This window comes from Scyliorhinus canicula, chromosome 2 (assembly GCF_902713615.1).
Source record: "Scyliorhinus canicula chromosome 2, sScyCan1.1, whole genome shotgun sequence".
NCBI lineage: Eukaryota > Metazoa > Chordata > Chondrichthyes > Carcharhiniformes > Scyliorhinidae > Scyliorhinus > Scyliorhinus canicula.
In genome coordinates, this window is record NC_052147.1 from 221,393,080 (window position 1) to 221,414,618 (window position 21,539).

Below are 21,539 nucleotides of genomic sequence, written 5' to 3' on the forward strand. Positions count from 1 at the left end.
ATCCTCACCTCAACAAGTACAAATATTTGGGAGAAAATATTGTTAAAATGAAAATTGCTCAAGCACTGACCAGTACTTTTTCGTCAATCTTTTTTTTTAAACTGCATGTTTTATTGAACTTCTGAACATATGATTTTCCATTGGCAGTCATTGGAAGAACTCTCCCAGAATCAAATCAAATTATTTCAGTATCTGAGCCAGGGAGTTCTCGAGTTCATGCTCTGCTGTTAATGGAGGTATTCGAAGGTTGCAGACATGTCAGCAGGGTAGCATGGTGGTTAGCATAAATGCTTCACAGCTCCAGGGTCCCAGGTTCGATCCCCGGCTGGATCACTGTCTGTGTGGAGTCTGCACGTCCTCCCCCTGTGTGCGTGGGTTTCCTCCGGGTGCTCCGGTTTCCTCCCACAGTCCAAAGATGTGCGGGTTAGGTGGATTGGCCATGCTAAATTGCCCGTAGTGTCCTAATAAAAAAGTAAGGTTAAGGGGGGGTTGTTGGGTTACGGGTATAGGGTGGATACGTGGGTTTGAGTAGGGTGATCATGGCTCGGCACAACATTGAGGGCCGAAGGGCCTGTTCTGTGCTGTACTGTTCTATGTTCTATGTTCTATGTCACTAAAAATGGCTTCAGCTTTTGTGGCTACAAAGATGGTGATAGTCTGGAAATTATGTAGCAAGTAACTCACTGCCTGCCTCCCGAAAGCCTGCCCACCATCGACAAGGCAAATGTCAGAAACGCATTCTGCACTTGCCTGGATCAGTGCAGTTCCAACAACACAAGAAGCTAGATACCATCCTGGAAAAGCAATCCACTTGATCGGCACTACAACCACCATGTTAAACATCACTCTACTACCGGTAGACAGTGTGTGTCATGTGCAAAATGCACAGGAGCACCTCACCAAGGTTCCTTCAACAGTACTTTATAAACCCACAACCACTACCATCTGAAAGGACAAGGGCAACAGCCACAAATAAACACCATTACCTGCAACTCCTCCTCAAGTCACACACAATCTTGACTTGGAACATTTATCACTGTTCCTTCACTGTCCCTCGGGCGAACTCCTGGAACTCCCTATTTAAAAGTGCTATCTAGTTATACCTACTTTACATAGACTGTGGTGGTTCAAGAAACTGGTTCAGCACCCCCTTCTGAATTGCATTGAGGGATGGTCAATAAATGGTGGCCTTGCCAGCAATATGCAAATACTAAGAAAAAATAAAAAATAAAAATACATGACAATGTCAAAACAGAAGTATGGTGATAGTGCTAAAACATCAGCTCTTTTGAGATTGGAGTAGAGTAAAATGCTTTGCTCCGCATCTAACATGCAATATATCTGATGGCGAGAACTCACCTTGGAATGTGAATTCTAAGATTGGATAAAAGTAGCTAACAGTACATTAACCCAAGTATTTCTGTATTATCCAGGCCTCTGATGAGTACAGAATTCTACTAATACATTGAAAGGATTTAATTTTCTGGAGGTGAATTATTGAAAGACATCTATTCTATCAAGAGCATTCAGTAAATAGTCAGTTTGACGTTAATTATTCTGTAATCTGCATACTGTTGAGCTTTAACCAAACTAGAGAATTTTGTACTATTGAGCTATTTTTGACACACCAAAATACAGTAAATCTCTCTTTGCTATTATCTCATTCACCTCAGAACAAAATAAGGAAGCATGGCATTTGCCAGCTTAAATTGCACTTTAAAAGTCATATAAACAAAATGGTTGAGGTGAATAATATTGATGCACTTGAGGAGAAAGTAGATAAGCTACGAAGGAGAAGAGAATAGAATGTTATGGCGATAGAGTTATATGAGGAATAACAAAAGACTTCAGCAGAGCATGGACTGGTTGAGTCGAATGACCTGTTCCTGTGCTGTATATTCCATGTAATTGTGTAAACAGACTTAAAATTGCTCAATAGAAAACCGACTTAAACTAAAATGTTTTTTTAAATTTACTAGAAAAATATAAATGAGAAAACAAAGGAATGTTTTTCACTCAAAATATTGGAAAACAGCTTACAAAAAAGCAGGCATATTACCTCTGGTAACTTCTAAATTAAGCACATCCATCTTGTACCGATCCTCATGCAAATTGCCAGCATTCAACTATTGGATGGTGAATGCTTCAGCACCATTATCAGTGATATAATTTTGCAATGCTTTCATTCTCTTAATGTTTACATTAATAAAAATTTAGTCAGGCCAACAAATTAATCTGAAATGCACTTATACTGTATGATACTACAATAACTCTGTCACATATCCAGTCCAAAATGCAAAAAATGTGTTTTTGTTGTCGAACAAGGAATATGATTTACAATGTCTGTCTGAAACTAACTAGTAACATATTGAAAACATTCCTAATAAAACCTAGTATCCAGTTTTCAAATACATGCAACAAAACTGCCACTCAGTGCAGTTGCATTACCAATGACACAAAAGCACAAGTTTTAAAAGTAATATATATTTAATCTCTTGCAGCAGAATTTATGCACCAGCAATCTATAGGGAATAGCTCACTTGGTTCAAAGTGCTACAAACAACAGCGTACTTTAGCACTTTAAGTGCTGTCGCACCCAAGGGCAGGATATCTAACTTGAGACAGTCCTACTTTCAGATGTCCAAAGTACAGTTTTCAAACTACTCCCGACTTAAAAATAGCATCTGATTTCCACCCTTTATACCTTACAGAATGAAACATTTATTTAACAACAAGCATTTTCCATTACCCAGGAAGCACAATTTCCCAGAAACGTGCAGGCTGTATGCCAGTCTACACAAGACTTCTGCTCATCTGTATGGCACTTTTTGGGTTGCCGATCTTGAAAATACTTTGCTTTCCTTGATTATACCCCTGCAAGAATCCAAACTAGTCTTCAGATAGCATCCATTATTCAAATTACTCCTCTCCTTCATGACAAACTTCACCATCTATAAGTGTAGCATTAAAATCATACAATGCAGGGGACGATATTTGGTACCTTACACTATGTCAGCTCTACATCATTTGGAATCATGCAGCCCATTTATCCCATTGTGGCCATGTCAGATGTGTGAAAGAGTTGCCCAATTTGCCCTATTACCTTTCTGTTTGCCCATTGCCCACCAAATTTCTTCTTTTCAAGTATAAATTCAATTTTCTTTTGAACGTTTCTGTTGAATTCACTTCCTTCACCTTTTAGGTAGTACATTCCCAATCACAGGAACTCAAGATGTTCAAAACAAAAATCTAATTTTCCCCTTGAATTATTTCCCCATTAGCTTAAATCGGTGTCCTCTGGTTACTAACATTCTTGGCTACTCAAAATACTCTATCAAAATTCTTAAATTTTTAATTGTTCTATTAATTTCCTTTTATTCATTCATGGGATTGGGGAAGTTGCTGACAAGGCTAGCATTTGTTGCCCATCCCTAATTGCCATGGAGATGGTGGTAGTGGCGAGCAGCTTTTCTGAATTACTGCAATTCATGTGGTATAGGTACACCAACAATGCTGATCTTTCCTTAAACATCTCTGCTTTCAGAACAACCCCAGTTTCCCTAGTCTGTCCACATAATTAAAGTCCTGAACACTAGCACCATTCTGGTAAATCTCCTCTGTCCCCTCTCAAAGGACTTGGCACTCTTCCTAAAAAGTGCCACCCCAGGATTAAACACAATAAAAGGCAGAATCCCGAGCACTGACTTGAGAGATAGGCACCATAACTTCATTTCTTTTGGACCCCATGGCCAGAATTTTATGGCACTCCACAGAACGCATGCCCGACTCAAACACATGAAAATTATTTGATTTATTACTGTCACATGTATTAGTATACATGCTGTACAAACAATGCATACCGTACATAGGGAAGGAAGGTGAGACTGCAGAATATAATGTTACAGTTATAGCAAGGTGTAGAGAAAAGATCAACTTAATACGAGGTAGGTCCATTCAAAAGTCTGATGGCAGTAGGGAAGAAGCCGTTCTTGAGTTGGTTGGTACATGACCTCAAACTTTGGTATCTTTTTCCTGACGGAAGAAGGTGGGAGAGAGTATGTCTGGAGGGCGTGGGGTCCTTAAATATGCTGGCTGCTTTTCTGAGGCAGCGGAAATTGTAGACAGAGTCGATGGATGGGAGGTTGGTTTGCGTGATGGATTGGCTACATTCACAACCTTTTGTAATTTCCTGCCGTCTTTAGCCGAGCAGGATCCATACCAAGCTGCGATATAACCAGAAAGAATGCTTTCTATGGTGCATCTGTAGAAGTTGGTGAGAGTCGTAGGTGATATGCCAAATTTCCTTAGTCTACTGAGAATGTAGCGTTGGTGGGCTTTCTTAACTATAGTATCAGCATGGGGGGGACCAGGACAGGTTGTTGGTGATCTGGACACCTAAAAACTTGAAGCTCTTGACCCTTTCTACTTCTTTCCCATTGATGTAAACAGAGGCATGTTCTCCACTATGCTTCCTGAAGTCGATGACAATCTCCTTTGTTTTGTTGACATTGAGGGAGAGATTATTGCCGTCGCATCAGTTCACCAGATTCTCTATCTCATTCCTATACTCTGTCTCATCATGGTTTGAAATCCGACCCACTACTGTGATGTCATCAGCAAATTTGAAAATCAAGTTGTAGGGGAATTTGGCCACACAGTCATAGGTGTACAAGAAGTATAGTAGGGGGCTGAGGTCACAGCCTTATGGGGCACAGGTGTTGAGGATGATCGTGGAGGAGGTGTTGTTGCCTATCCTTACTGATTGTGGCCTGTGGGTTAGAAAGTTCAGGATCGAGTCGCAGAGGGAGGAGCCGAGGCCAAGGCCACGGAATTTGGAGATGAGTTTCGTAGGAATGATGGTGTTGAAGGCTGAGCTGTAGTCGATAAATAGGAGTCTGACATAGATGTCTTTGTTATCTAGGTGTTCCAGGGTAGAGTGCAGGGCCATGGAGATGGCGTCTGCTGTGGACCTGTTGCAGCGAGAGGCGAACTGTAGCGGATCAAGGCAATCCGGGAGGCTGGAGTTGATTCGTGCCATGACTAACCTTTCAAAGCACTTCATGATGATGGATGTCAGGGCCACTGGACGATAGTCATTAAGGCACGCTGACTGGCTTTTTTTTGGTGCATCGATGCTGTGCAACATGTCGGGCCTGTGTCCCAACATCATTGCGCAAGCATTCTATATGGAGGTCAGCGTGTGCATGTGGGAGTTAGAGTCATTCCGTTGGCAATTAAAAGGCCAATTGAGATCATTTAAAAGCCTACTGACTGAATTGCTTGTGTAATTTTGAACTCATCACGGGCAAAAAGAGCCATCAGGCAGTAAGTTTTTAAACATTTGTCATCCAAAGGTAGGATAAAACGCCCATATGAGCACAAGCACGTTCATTTTATTTGTGATTTTACTGTTGTCATATTTCTAAGTTTTGGGATTTCCTGTGGCGGCCATGGTGTGAGCGGTTGCACACAGGGTGGCTCCTGCCTGGAGGCGTTGGTTTTGGTCCCTTTTACTTGAATTTCGGGTAATTTTGCCGGTAAAGTTGTACAGACAGTGGAGGGGCATCAATTCTCCCCTGGATGGGCATGTCTACAGGGTACCAAACTCGACAAGAGACAGTACGCCCCGGCGAAAGAATTGGAGACTCGTGGCACAACATCAATTGGAAAAATGGCGGAGGGGGAATGGTCATTGTTGACTGGAAAGCTGTCAGTGGAGCAGTTGATAAGCTTCATTAAGGACGAAAGGACGAATTTCAGCAGCAGCATAAAGAAATACAGAGTGACTGGTCGAAGGCAATTGAGAGAGTAGTTGCATCTCTCTGCAAGACTTTGGAACGGGTGGAGATGCGCCTGCAGTTGCAGGGGGCAATGATCCAGGAGGTGGCGAAGGTGGTGTCTGACCAGAGTGAGTGGATTGTGTCTCTGGAGGCGGAGATGGCGATCCTGGGGTACATGTGCAATATGTTGCAGGTAAAGGAGGAGGACCATGAGAACAGGTCCAGGCAGCAAAATCTGCGGATTTGGAGGGAATGGAGGGAACGAGTGCAATGGCCTATGTCACAAGGATGCTGGCGAGGTTGGTGGACAAGAAATTGCTGGAAGACCAGGAGGTGGATCGGGTCCATAGGTCCCTGAGGCAGAAGCCAAGAGCGGGGGAGCTGCTATGGACGGCGATTATGCATTTGCACAAGTTCCAGGACAAGGAAAAGGTCCTGAGGTGGGCCAGAGCAATGGGATTGCAATCGGGAAGAAAACCGAATCTGGATTGATCAGGACATTGGTGCCGAGTTGGCCAAGGGCCTAGGGTTCAACAAAGCCTAGACAGTGTTGTACCGGCGCCAGATTCAGTTTGGGGTGTTTGACCCGGCCAAACTTTGGGTCGCTTTCACAGGCTGGGAATATTACTTTGGGATGCCGGCAGAGGCGAATGACATTATTAAGGAACAGAAGCTGGGGCAGAGCTGAAAGAGGAATGTGGGTGGAAGTTCTGTCTCTATTAAATTTTGTCACATGTTTTTGTTTGCCAATTGGGAAAGGTGGTTATGGGGGTGGTTGCACCCAGCCTTTTTTGTATTTTTGACTTGGAAGTTAAATTGTTGCTTTTTTCAGAAGGGGTCCTTTGGTGATGGGGATATAACGTTTAATTGTATTTCTCACTTTTTTTATCCTCCACACAATGCATGAGGGGTTGAGAGAGTCAGGGTGATGCAGCAGAGCGGTTCAAGAATGTTCTGTATGGGCCAATTTGGGATGATGTTTCTTGCATTGGGTTGGGCGAGGTACTAGGGAGGGGCCAGGGAGGGCGGCTGGAGAGAAATAACTGGGGGGGGTGGAGATGAAGGAGAGAGGGGGATGAGTAGAGGAGGTGATGAACCTGTTTCTTTAGGTTAGGCCCTTTAGGTGGGGGTCGCCATACCAGCGGGAAATGCTGGTGAACAGACGTACGGGGGTGGGGGGTGGTGGATTCGACGCAGCCGCTTTGTAGGATGAGTTTGGGCATGGATGGGGAGGGGGCCATCTTGGGTGGACCCAATTCAGAGAGGGGGTGTGCGAACCAGCTAGCATACATGCCTGGCACCTGTGAAATTCAGCCCTATGACTCCATTTATAAAGCAATGGATCTCAAATGCTATTTTTTTTTAACAGCTCTCTGAAATAAACAAGATTTTGAAGGGTAGGCTTGTAAAAGTTGATTCCCTTGGCTGACAAATTTTAAACATGGGTGGCACGGTAGCACAGTGATTAGCACTATTGCTTTACAGCTCCAGGATCGATTCCCGGCTTGGGTCACTGTCTGTGCGGAGTCTGCACGTTCTCCCCCTCTTTACATGGGTTTCCGCCGGGTGCTCCGGTTTCCTCCCACAGTCCAAAGATGTGCAGGTTAGGTGGAGTGGCCATGAAGTTTAGGTGGGGTTACTGGATTACAGGGATAGGGTGGAGGTGTGGGCTTTGGTAGGGTGCTTTTCCAAGGGCAGGTGCAGACTCGATGGGCCGAATGGCCTCCTTCTGTACTATAAATTCTATAATTCTACACAATCTCAAGAGGTCGATCATTTCGGACAAAGATAAGAAGAAACATTTTCACTCAAATGGTTGAGAATCTATGGCATTCTCGATCTCACAGGGTTGTGGATGCTCCAATATTGAATATGTTTACGGCCGAGTGACACAAATTTTTGATCTCGTGGGGAATCAAGGGATATGGGGCGCACGCAGGAGAGTGGAGTTGAAGCCGAAGATCAACCATGATCATCAGGAATGGTGGAAGAGGCGTGAGGGGTTACATGGTCTATCCCTACCCCCATTTCATTTAACCCCCAAGTCGCTATCCCTGCACCCCTTTTAAATTGCACTATTTAGTTCATAGATCCACTCACTTTCCCTTTCAAAATGCATAGGAGGGGACATAGTAGTAATGTCTCTGGACGAGTAATCCAGAGGCCCAGGCTAATGCTCTGGGTTATGGGATAGAATCCCACCACGGCAGCTGCTGTGAATTTTAAAACCGCTCATCTCCGTAATCGTGACCATGAAAGAATTATTTTGTTTTGAATATAATTTTTATTGGAATTTTTTACAGAAAATATAAAACATAACGACAAACAATGAAATGAAACAAAATAACCCATAATAACTGTAACACCCCCAGACCGTATGTATCACATCCCCCCACCCCCCCCCAACCCCAATGAACAACAAAAGAACTTAAAAATTAAAATTAAATAACCAAACATAGTCATTGTCTGTCCCTCCCCCTTCCCCCCCTTGTCCCTCCCCCTTCCCCCCCTTGTCCCTCCCCCTTCCCCCCCTCCCCCCCCGGGTTGCTGCTGCTACTGTCCCTGTACCCTATCGTTGAGCCAGAAAGTCGAGAAAAGGTTGCCACCGCCTAAAGAACCCTTGTACCGACCCTCTCAGGGCGAATTTGACCTTCTCTAGCTTAATGAAACCCGCCATGTCATTGATCCAGGTCTCCACGCTTGGGGGCCTCGCATCCTTCAATTGTAGCAAGATCCTTCGCCGGGCTACTAGGGACGCAAAGGCCAGCACACCGGCCTCTTTCGCCTCCTGCACTCCCGGCTCCACCCCAACCCCAAAAATCGCGAGTCCCCATCCTGGCTTGACCCTGGATCCCACCACCCTCGACACCATCCTCGCCACCCCCTTCCAGAACTCCTCCAGTGCCGGGCATGCCCAGAACATATGGGCATGGTTCGCTGGACTCCCCGAGCACATGACACACCTGTCTACACCCCCAAAGAACCTACTCATCCTCGTCCCAGTCATGTGGGCCCGGTGCAGCACCTTGAATTGGATGAGGCTAAGCCGCGCACACGAGGAGGAAGAATTAACCCTCTCCAGGGCATCAGCCCATGTCCAGTCTTCGATCTGTTCCCCCAGTTCCCCCTCCCACTTAGCTTTCAGCTCCTCTACTGACGCCTCCTCCGCCTCCTGCATAACCTTGTAGATATCAGATATCTTCCCCTCTCCGACCCAAACCCCCGAAAGCACCCTGTCGCTCACCCCCCTCGCGGGACGCGAAGGGAATCCCTCCACCTGCCGCCTAGCAAATGCCTTTACCTGCAGATACCTGAACATGTTCCCCGGGGGGGAGCCCAAATTTCTCCTCCAACTCCCCCAGGCTCGCAAACCTCCCATCAATAAACAGGTCCCTCAGCTGTCTGATGCCCGCTCTGTGCCAACCCTGAAATCCCCCATCAATGTTCCCCGGGACGAACCTATGGTTCCCCCTTAACGGAGCCTCCATCGAGCCCCCCACTTCTCCCCTATGTCGCCTCCACTGCCCCCAAATCTTGAGGGTAGCCGCCACCACCGGACTCGTGGTATACCTCGTAGGAGGGAGCGGCCACGGCGCCGTTACCAGGGCCCCCAGGCTTGTATCTCCACAGGACGCCCTCTCCATCCGTTTCCATGCTGCCCCCTCCCCCTCCATTATCCACTTGCGCACCATCGACACATTGGCCGCCCAATAATACCCCGAGAGATTGGGTAACGCCAGCCCCCCCCCCCCATCTCTACCCCGCTCCAAGAAGACCCTCTTCACCCTCGGGGTCCCATGCGCCCAAACAAAGCTCATGATGCTACTAGTCACCCTTCTAAAAAAGGCCCTAGGGATAAAGATGGGCAAACACTGAAAAAGGAACAAGAACCTCGGGAGAACCGTCATTTTGACGGACTGCACTCTACCCGCCAACGATAGCGGTACCATGTCCCACCTTTTAAATTCCTCCTCCATCTGCTCCACCAGCCTGGTAAAATTAAGCTTATGGAGAGTCCCCCAACTCCTGGCCACCTGCACCCCCAGGTATCTGAAACTCTCACTGCCCTCTTAAATGGGAGTCTCCCAATTCCCTCCTCCTAATCACCCGGGTGTACTACAAATACCTCACTCTTGCCTAAATTTAACTTATAGCCCGAGAAGCCCCCAAATTCCGCTAACAGCTCCATCACCCCCGGCATTCCCCCCTTCTGGATCCGCCACATACAACAGCAGGTCGTCCGCATACAGTGATACACGATGTTCCTCCCCACCCCGCACCAGACCCCTCCATCTCCCTGACTCCCTCAACGCCATAGCCAAAGGTTCAATCGCCAGTGCAAAGAGCAAGGGGGACAGGGGGCACCCCTGCCTGGTCCCACGGTAGAGCCTAAAGTACTCTGATCTCCTTCTATTGGTAACTACACTTGCCATCGGAGCCGCGTAGAGCAGCCTCACCCATTTGATGAATCCCTCCCCGAATCCGAACTGCTCCAGCACCTCCCACAGGTACCCCCACTCAACTCTATCAAACGCTTTCTCCGCATCCAGCGCCACCACTATCTCCGCCTCCCCCTCCACTGCCAGCATCATAATAACATTTAGCAGTCTCCGCACATTCGTGTTGAGCTGCCGTCCCTTGACAAATCCTGTCTGATCCTCGTGTATCACCCCTGGCACACAGTCCTCTATCCTGGTGGCCAGGATCTTCGCCAGCAACTTAGCATCAACATTGAGGAGCTAGATAGGCCTGTATGATCCACACTGCAAGGGGTCCTCATCCCGCTTCAGGATCAGAGAGATCAGTGCCCGCGACATGCCTCATTGAAGGCTCGCACCAACGCGGGGCCCACCAGATCCGCATACCCGTCCGGCCCCGGCGCCTTACCTGACTGCATTTGTCCAATCCCCCTGACTAGCTCCTCCAACTCTATCGGCGCCCCCAGCCCCTCTACCAGCTCCTCTTGAACCCTTGGGAAACATAGCCTGTTCATGAAGCTCTCCATCCCCCCTCTCCCCATCGGAGGTTCTGACCGGTACAGTTCCTCGTAGAAGTCCCTAAAGACCCCATTTACTTCTGTCCCCTTCTGCACTACATTCCCACCCCTATCCGTCACTCCACCAATTTCCCTAGCCGCATCTCGCCTGCGGAGCTGATGCGCCAACATCCTGCTCGCCTTCTCCTCATACTCATATACCGCGCCCTGCGACCTCCTCCACTGTGTCTCCGCCTTTCTGGTGGTCAACAAGTCAAATTTGGCTTGCAAACTACGCCGTTCCACCAGCAACCCCTCCTCCGGTGCCTCCGCGTATCTCCTGTCCACATCCAGGAGCTCCCTCACCAGTCTCTCCCTCTCTTTCCTCTCCCTCTTTTCCCTATGGGCCCAGATGGAGATCAGCTCCCCCCGGATCATTGCTTTCAAAGCCTCCCAGACCATCCCCACCCGGACCTCCCCCGTGTCGTTGGTATCCAGATACCCCTCAATACTTCCCCGGACCCTCCTACACACCTCCTCATCAGCCAGCATCCCCACATCCAGGCGCCAGAGCGGGCGCTGGTCCCGCGCCTCCCCCATCTCCAGATCAACCCAGTGCGGAGCATGGTCTGAAATCGCTATGGCCGAATTGTCGGCATCCTGCACCTTCGGGATCAATCCCCTGCTCAGGACGAAAAAATCTATTCGGGAATAAACCCTATGGACATGGGAGAAAAAGGAATACTCCCGCGCTCTCGGCCTCCCAAACCTCCAGGGATCCACCCCTCCCATCTGGTTCATAAACCCCCTCAGCACTTTGGCCGCCGCCGGTCTCCTACCCGTCCTTGAACTGGACCGGTCCAGTGGGGGATCCAGCACTGTGTTAAAGTCTCCCCCCATGATCAGGCCCCCCGCCTCCAGGTCCGGAATGCGGCCCAACAAGCGCCTCATGAAGCCGGCATCATCCCAATTCGGGGCATATACATTTACCAGCACCACCTTCTCTCCTTGCAGCCTACCCTTCACCATAATATATCTGCCCTCCTTGTCCGACACCACCTCAGCCGCCTCGAACGCCACCCTCTTCCCCACCAGAATCACCACCCCCCGGTTCTTCGCATCCAATCCTGAGTGAAAAACCTGCCCCACCCACCCCTTCCTCAGACGAACCTGGTCCGCCACCTTCAAGTGGGTCTCCTGGAGCATAGCCACGTCCGCCTTCAGCCCCTTCAGATGAGAAAATACCCTAGTTCTCTTAACCGGCCCATTCAGTCCCCTCACGTTCCAGGTAATCAGCCGGATCAGAGGGCAACCTGCCCCTCTCCCCTGCCGGCTAGCCATAGCTTATCGACTACTCGCCCCAGGCCAGCTCGCCCCGCCTGACCCGTTCCCCATGGCGATAACGCCTCTCCTCTTACCCACCCCCCCCCCCCCCCCCCCCCCACCCCCCCCGGCCCACACCCGCTCCTTTCTGGCCATTCCAGCAGCAACCCGGTACCCCCCCCCCCCCCCCCCCCCCCCCAGGCTAGGACCCCTCCTAGCCGCGACGCACCCTCCATGGTACTTCCGTGAGTCAGCTGACTTCTGCTGACCCGGCAGCTCCCGCCAAAACCCATCTCCTCCCGGCATGGGGTCATCCCCCTCTTGCCACACCTCCTTGACACCGCTTCAGCGGGGGAAAGAAAACCAGTGAAGGCCACGCCCCCACCTCCAGCTCCGCCCCCCCTGCCCCGCAGCACGGACATCCAGAGGAAAGCCCGCGCTTTCACACTGCCACACCCCACCCTTCTGACACAGCTCCTCAAAATCCAGTTTCACCCCAACCCCCAGCCCCGTACAGAAGAGAACATATAAAGCACATACCCCCAACGTTCCCCACATACCCCACACCCATACCCAACAGACAAACCCACCCGGACCCCACACCCATACCCAACAGACAAACCCACCCGGAAACAGAGCAAAAAGAAAACCAGCATAAAAATAACACCTGTCAAAATTGAAGAACAGCAACAGCGAAAACAGCAACGGCCATAGTGTGTCCCCAGACCCTAGTTTGAGTCCAGCTTCTCCGCCTGTACAAAGACCCATGCCTCCTCCGGGGACTCGAAGTAGTGGTGCCGGTCCTTATATGTCACCCACAGACGCGCAGGCTGCAGCATTCCAAATCTGACCTGCTTGGCATGCAGCACCGCCTTCGTCCGGTTGAACCCGGCCCGCCGCTTAGCCACCTCCGCACTCCAGTCCTGGTAGATTCGCACCACCGAATTCTCCCACTTGCTGCTCCTCTCTTTCTTGGCCCAGCGCAGCACACACTCCCGATCACTAAACCGATGGAACCGCACCAGCACCGCCCGCGGGGGTTCATTTGCCTTAGGCCTCCTGGCCATCACTCGATGAGCTCCCTCAAGCTCCAGGGGCAAATGGAAGGACCCCGCTCCCATCAACGAGCTCAACATCGTGGTCACATACGCCGGGAGATCCGACCCCTCCAGCTCCTCCGCCAGGCCCAGGATCCTCAAATTCTTTCGCCTCGTGCGAACGTCCAGCTCCTCCAAGCGGTCTTGCCACTTTTTGTGAAGTGCCTCGTGCAACTCCACTTTCCCCACGAGGACCACGGCCTCCTCCTCCCTCTCAGCGGCCTGCTGCTGCAACTCCCGAATCGACACCTCCTGTGCCGCCTGGGTCCCAAGCAGCTTGTTTGTAGTTGAATTCAGGGAGTCCAGCAACTCAGCCTTCAGCTCCGCAAAACAGCGCAGAAGAGAGGCCTGCTGCTCCTGCGCCCACTTCCACCAGTCCTCAGGTGTTCCGCCGGCCGCCATTTTGTCTTTCTTCCCCTGCTTTTCTTGGGGAGCTGCTGCAGCTTTTTCCTTTGCCCCACTCCGGGTGAGCGCCATAAATTATGGGGAATGCTCCTCTAGACACCTTCCCCCACTGGGATTCGTCGGGACAGCGTCGACTGCTGCTAGAATTCAGCTTTCATAAAGGCCCTCAAGTCAGCTTGAGAAATCTGAGCTGGCCCTTCCCCCACCTGCCTGCTTGTAGAGGCTCTTGTTTGCTGCTGCTTCCGCCCAATCTTGCACTGTTTCTGAGGGTCTGATAACCCAGAAACATACTATTCCTGGGGGAAAGTACTCCTTGAACATTCACCAACGGCTTTTTATCGAAATTCCAACCCGTGCCGCCCAAAAAAGAGCTCTTTTCTGTAACCTTGGGCAGGAGCTGCCACTGTGTGCTCACTCATGTCATACTGCACACCGGAAGTCTCCATGAAAGAATTATTGATCGTCATAGGAACGTATTTGGTTCACTAATGTCCTTCATGGGGAGGAAAGCTGCTATCCTTACCTGGTGTGACCTACATGTGACTCCAGATCACAACAATGTGGTTGCCTTTTAAATGACCTCAAAAATGGTCAAATAAGCCATTCAGTTGGATAAAAATCACTATAGAGTACAAAAAGCAATCAAACCATACTGATCACCCGGCAGCAACATAGGCACTGGCCACACGCATCCTGACTTGGAACTATATTGCCGTTCCTTCACTATCGCTGGGTAAAAATCTTGGAACTCCTTCCGTAATTTGCACTGTGATCTCTCTAGGTATCATTCATACTACTGCTTACAAAGGAGGCCTTTCAAATCGATTGTGATCATTCAATGCATCAGCGTAGAGGCATCTGAACAATATCTGCTTTTTTAAGCCATATTTAACGGCAGATATATAAAATAGAGAGACCACCTTCAGCACATACACACAGGACTGCAAGGACACCAGACAGTATAAATATTGAAGGGCAATGTACAAGAGACCTGCTTGATACGTTTTTCCGAAAATATAGAAGTGCACTACGATTTAACTCAGGATTTCATAACATTGATTCAATAACTTTGTACTTCATATTTAATATTCAAATGCAAAATAAATAGAGCTACTTTTTTTGGATAAGGAACTCCTGATGCAAATTCTCTTCTACTTTTCTGGGTGCTGCACTTCAAAATTTATGGTGTGAAACACTTGCGGACATCGCAAAAAGATGATTTACTACATAAATACAGACATGAGAAACCCAAAGATATTCAAAACTTCATTTCAGCATCTATTCCCTATCAGTCAGGGGGCATTTTGTTAATTACTAGAAAATAATAAATCTAAATTGTTTAAAATTCAGTTGATTTTCAAATTATTTTATTTAATTTATTAGTACAATTAACATTTCATAGAAAAACAGTCTGCTCTGGAACAATAGATCTGTACTTAAACTGTCTATTTTATACATTTAAACAGTAAACAAAATGTCCTGGAAGGCGGAATTCTCCACCTTGCAGCGCTGGAAGCGAGAATCGTGATCAGGCAGAGAATCACACAAAATGGGGGGGAAAATCCATTTAGCGCCCAGCGGCGATTCCAGTTGTCAGGATCTTTGGCGCTAATTCTGGTCCCAGCGGTTACAACGCTCGCTGGGATGGAAACGTCTCTCAATTTGCGCTGGCACCGTGCTGACCTATTTGCATGTTCTGACTTGCTTACCGAATAGAGCCCCCAACAGAAACGCAAATCACACAGTCTCCTAAACGGAGAATCTCGACCAATACAGCTTTCCTTTAAAAATATATGGATGATTCAAAACCATTCCAAGTAATTTACTTTTAATATGGTGAGACAAAATATCCCATATGTTTTAAAAGAGCACTAGTTGGTCAAACACAAAGTAGGAAAACAGTTACGTTATGAAGAGGCATTTGAAAGAGATTTAGGAGAATATAAAGGTTTAGGAAGTGAATAATAGCATGCTGACATTTGAGTCATAGAATCATATAGCACAGAAAAGGCCCTTTGGCCAGTCAAAAACAACTAATGATTCTAACCCATTTTCCAGCACTTGTCCCATAGCCTTGTATGCCTTTTAAGAAACTAAGAACTAGGAGCAGGAGTAGGCCATCTGGCCCCTCGAGTCTGCTCCACCATTAAATAAGATCATGGCTGATCTTTTTGTGGACTCAGCTCCACTTACTCGCCCGCTCACCGTAACCCTTAATTCCGTTACTGTTCAAAAATCTATATTTGCCTGAAAAACATTCAACAAGGATGTTGGGATTGCAACTGCACATCTAAATACTTAAATGTTTTGAGGAGCTCTGTCTCCTCCATCCACAGGGTAAAAAGGTTTTTCCACACATCCTCTCTAAACCTCCTGCCCCTGACCGTAAATCTATTCCACCTGATCATTGACTCCCCCTCACCAAGGGGAAAGGTTTGTTCCTGTCCATTTGTGCCCCTCATAATTTAATACATTTCAATCATGCCCCCCTCAGTCACTGCTCCAAAGAAAACAATCCAGTCTATCCAATCTCTTTTCATCATGCTTTCCAGCCCAGGCAACATCCTGGTAAACCTCCTCCGCATCTCTCCTATAGTGTGAATTCCAGAACTGCACACAATACTCGCTCTGGCCTAACCAATGTTTTTTACTGTTCCAGCATAGCCTTTCTGCTCTTAAAATCTACGCCTTGGCTAATTAAGGCAAAAATATACCATATGCTTTCTAAACCACTTTATCCACCTGCAATGCTACCCTCTGATCTTCGGTGCTTCCCAGGGTCCTGCTGGTTCTCATGTATTCCCTTGCCTTTTTGTCCTGCCCAAGTGCATCACCTCACGCATATCCGGATTGAATTTAATTTGCCACTGATCAGCTCATCTGACCAGCCCGTCTATATCCTCCTATAATCGAAGGCCAGCTCCTCACTATTTACCAACCTACCTATTTCTGTATCATCCACAAACTTGCCTCGCTCATCAACCTGGGATAAGTTTCATCCGGACCTTGGGATTTGTCTACCTTTAAGCCTGTCAGACCACTCCGAACATCCTTTCTATCACTTTAAATTTATTACAGTCCTTCTCCCTGATTTCAATACCCACACTGTCTCTCTCACAAGTGAACACCAACACAAAGTATTCATTCAGAACCCTACCTACATCCTCCGGCTCCGCATACAAATTACCACTGTGGTCCTTAATGGGCCCTACGCCTTCACTAATTATCTTTTTACCCTTAACGTACTTGTAAAACAACTTAGGATTTTCCGTTATTTTACCTTCCAGCATCCTTTCATGTCCCTTTCTTCCTTTCCTATTTCCTTTTAAGTTCCTTCTTACATGTTCTATACGCCTCTATGGCCTCTGCTGTTTAAGCCCTCGACATCTGCCATAAGCCTCTCTTTTTCTCCTTATCCAGTGTTGTATATCCCTGGATATCCAGGTTCCCGGGATTTGTTGGTCCCACTTTTGTTCTTGATTTGAACATGTTGGTCCTGCACTCTCCCCATTTCCTTCTTCAATGCATCGCACTGTTATGTCACAGATTTACCTGAATTGTCCACTCCCAGTCCACTGGCCAAATCATATCTGATCTTATTAAAATCGGTCTTCCCCCAGTTTAGAACTTTGATATCAGGCCCACTGTTGTCCTTTTCCATAATAATCTTGAATCTAATGGAGGCATGATCATTGTCTGAAAAATGTTCACCCATTGATACTTCAACCATTTTCCCAGCTTATTTACCGAAAATTAAGTTCAGGACTGGCCCCTCTCTTTTAGGTCCTTCTCTATACTGCTTAAAAAGTTCTCCTGGGTGCATTTTAAGAATTCCGCTCCATCTAAATCTTTCACTTTGGTTTCCCCAGTTAATATTGGGGAAGTTGAAATCCCCCACTACTCGGTTGCTTCTCTGAAATTTGTCTCCATATCTGCTCTTCTATTTCTCTGACTGTTTGGGGCCTATACAGTAGAACACCCCCACCAATGTGATTGCTCCTTTTTGGTTTTTAAGTTTTACCCATATGGCCTCAGTTGAAGAGCCCTCAAAGATGTCATCCCTTCTTACTTATGATTTCCTGATCAAAACTGTGACACCCCTCCTTTTTTATCTCCATCCCTATCTCGCCTGAAGATTCTGTATCCTAATAGTGAGCTGCCAATCCTGCCCCTCTCTCAACCATGTCTCAGCGACAGCAATAACATCATATGCCCATGTTTTAATTTCCCAATTCATCTGCCTTGTTTGTCAGACTCCTTGCATAAAATAACTATCATTCAATCTTGCCAAGATCCTTGGTGACTTAACTGGTCCAGACATTCTTTTTTTTAAATTTGTTCATGGGATGTGGGTTTCGCAGGCTGTGCCAGCATTTATTCCCCATCCCTAAATGCCCTCGAGGGGACAGTTAAGGGTCAACCACATTGCTGTGGGTCTGGAGTCACATGTAGGCAGACCAGCTAAGGATGGCAGATTTCCTTCCCCAAAGGACATTAGTGAACCAGATGGGTTTTTACAACAATCAACAATGGTTTTATGGTCATTGGACTTTTAATTCCAGGTTTTATTGAATTCAAATTTCACCATTTGCAGTGGCGGGATTCGAACCCGGGTCCCCAGAGCATTACCCTGGGTTTCTGGTTTACTCGTCCAGTTACAATACCAATAAGCCAACCCCTTCCTGACTCACTTGGATGTCTCCTCTAATTTTCGCTGTGCATCAATCCCTGCTAAATCTTCTCTCATGATCCCAGGCCGCTGCCAATTTAGTTTAAACCATCCCCAACCGCACTAGCAAACCTCCCTGTAAAAACACTGGTTCCATTTTGGTTCAGTTACCAGCAGTCCACCATGTACAGGTCCCAACATCCCCAAAAATGGGCTCGATGTGCCAGAAATCTAAATCCCTCCCTCCGGCACTATCTCTCCAGCCACGCATTCAGCTGGACAAACTTCCTATTTCTATACCCACTAGAATGTGGCATCCAGAGGCAATCCAGAGATTTCATACCTTCTGCATCCTGGTTTTTTAATCAACTTCCTAGCTCCCTAAATTCTGCTTTCAGGATCTCTGTCTATATCGTTGGTACTAATGTATACCAAAATATCTGCCCATTCCCACTCCCCCTTCAGTATGCCCTGCAGCCAGTGACATCCATAACCCAGTGGGCATGGGACTGAAAATTAGAATGGAAATGAAACAGAGAAAGATCACGTAGAGAATTGAAGATGAGATGATGATGACTTTGAGGTTGTTGCTATGAGAGAACAGGGATCCATCCAAGCTGAACAAGGAGGATGTGCATAACATGGAATTATGTAAAATGAAACAGAAATTGCAACACAAAACAAGTCATTCAATTCAGCCAGTCCATTAGGCAAATTGCACAGCACAGAAAAGGGTCATACGACTCAAGTAGTCTATGCTGGTGTTCATATTCCGCAAGAGTCACCTCCCATTCTATCCATCTCAACTCAGTCTTTCAAGACATCTTTCTACTCCCTTTGTCTCATATCCAGTTATCATAGATCATAGAATTTACAATGCAGGAGGCCATTCGGCCATCGGGTCTGCATCGGTCCTTGAAAGAGCACCGTACTTAAGCCCACACCTCCACCCACTCCCCTTAACCCAGTAAACCCACTTAATCTTTGGACACTACGAACAATTCAGCATGGCCAATCCACCTGATTTGCACATCTTTGGACTGTGAAAGGAAACCGGAGCACCCGGAGGAAACCCACGCAGACACAGGGAGAACGTGCAGACTCCGCACAGACAGTGATCTAAGCCGGGAATCAAACCCGGATCCCTGGCACTGTGAAGCAACAACGCTAATAACTGTACTACCGTGCCGCCATGTTTTGAAAGCATTTAAGCTGTTGCCTGAACTACATCCCGTGGTATCAAGTTCTACATTTTAACCAATCTTTCAGTAAAGAAATCTCTCATTTCCTTATTGGATTAATTCATAACTACCTTATGTTTATGGACCCTTGTTTTGCATTGGATTCTTCCACAAGTGGAAGCATTCTCTTCACGTCTACCCTGTTCAACCCACCCATAATTTAAAGACATCTATCAGGTCACCTCTAAATCTTCTATTTTCAAAAGAAAAAAAAACAAACTTGTTCAATATTTCCTTTTATCTGTAATCTCGCAGTTCTGGTATCATTACTATAAATCATTTATGTATTTTTTTCCCAATGCTTCTTTGTCAGTGGTACTATGTGCCTTCCTATTCCTGTATCCTTTTGTCCCTCTTTCCTTGCACCACCCAGATAACCTCATCTTAAAAGATGACAAGCTTTCTTCTTCAATCTCTCTACAGCCTTACAACCCTCTGTGGAATGAAAAGTGTCTCGTGCTGCTGTAAATTTCCTTATATTTCATCTTATGTTCCTTCATTCTGAACCACTCAACTACCAGAAACAATCTGTTGCTACCAAAGAAATCAGCACTTCAGCAGGCTTCAGACCAGGAGTAAACAGAGCAGCAAGCTCTGTCCCATTCCCTAATAATGTTAAACAACTCTATTAAATCACTCTGCAATAAAAGCAACCCCAATTTTTCAGTCTTTTTTCATTTTTATATTTCCTTATATCAAGCAAACAACCTCAGAAATCTTCAGTGTACCTTTTCTATTGTCTCAATTGCCTTCCTATGGTATGGTGTCCCAAACCCCACACAGCTGGTTGTACAGGCAATATTCTGGGGGAGGGAATTAGATTTACATCAGTGTCGCATATGATAGCCCCTGCAACTGTACTTTTGAATGGCTCCATGAATACCTATTATCCATTGAAAGATCGATCACTAAGTTTAGCCTTTATTTGGGTGTAAATTTGGTATCCTTGCTGTTTGGACCCTGCAGTTGATTATTTAGTGTACCTACAGGCCTGCAACTTCTAACACCTGCTACAAGAAGCTCCGATTACACTGGCAGGGAGGGGAAAAGAAAAAGAAAGAAATGGAGAGGAAAAGTAAATTAAAATATCCACCTTTTCAATGCACTGGCCTCCGATTGAAGTTTGCTGCTCTGTTGACTCCTGGTCTGAAGCCTGCTGAAGTGCTGATTTCTTTGGTCCACTTTCACCACTCATTAGACTGGGCCTCACTTCTAGGCTAATGACGTCCCCCACTAATTCTTGGATTCAGTCCCTGCATTTGCTACTAGTGCCAGATGTTCAGCCTCTTCTTTGCCCTCTAGTCTCTATACACAGCACCATTCTGCTTCTGGATCTCACTGATCTCCGAGATCAACCTCTACTTCACTGAGCATTAATCAACGTATTCCCACTAGTCCTCAACTGGTCAACACGTCTAGTTGCCATCATTGATCTTCCCAACCAACATTCCACTGGGACCTGAAGCCTAGTTTCCCCTTATATTAGGTCTGATTACTTTCTCTCCAGTCAGCTCCTTGCTTTACCATGCATGGGCAGCATGGTAGCATAGTGGTTAGCCCAATTGCTTCACAGCTCCAGGGTCCCAGGTTTAATTCCTGGCTGGGTCACTGTCTGTGCGGAGTCTGCACGTTCTCCCCGTGTGCGCGTGGGTTTCCTCTGGGTGCTCCGGTTTCCTCCCACAGTCCAAAGATGTGCAGGTTAAGTGGATTGGCCATGCTAAATTGCCCTTCGTGTCCAAAATTGCCCTTAGTGATGGTTGAGTGGGGTTACTGGGTTATGGGGATAGGGTGGTGTGGGCTTGGGTAGGGTGTTCTTTTCAAGAGCCGGTGCAGACTCGATGGGCCGAATGGCCTCCTGCGCTGCAAATTCTATGATTCTATAGCTCTCACCCATTGGAATATGTATTTCAAATTCCTTTTACATCTCTAACCTGCAGATTTTGGTTGCTAATATTAACAAAGATTCCCATCTCCCATCTTTTTGCACATGACTGCCTCTACCTTTAAGTTTCATTCATCTGATACGATTCTCTTCCCCCTTCCCGAGCA

The 21,539-nt window shown here is 47.1% G+C and overlaps 1 protein-coding gene across 3 annotated transcripts in view; it reads right to left on the reverse strand.

The window, feature by feature from the left end:
* The window catches only part of baz2ba (bromodomain adjacent to zinc finger domain, 2Ba), a 563,986-nt gene that overhangs the window by 457,146 nt on the left and 85,301 nt on the right, over positions 1-21,539 (reverse strand). The window lies entirely within an intron of this gene.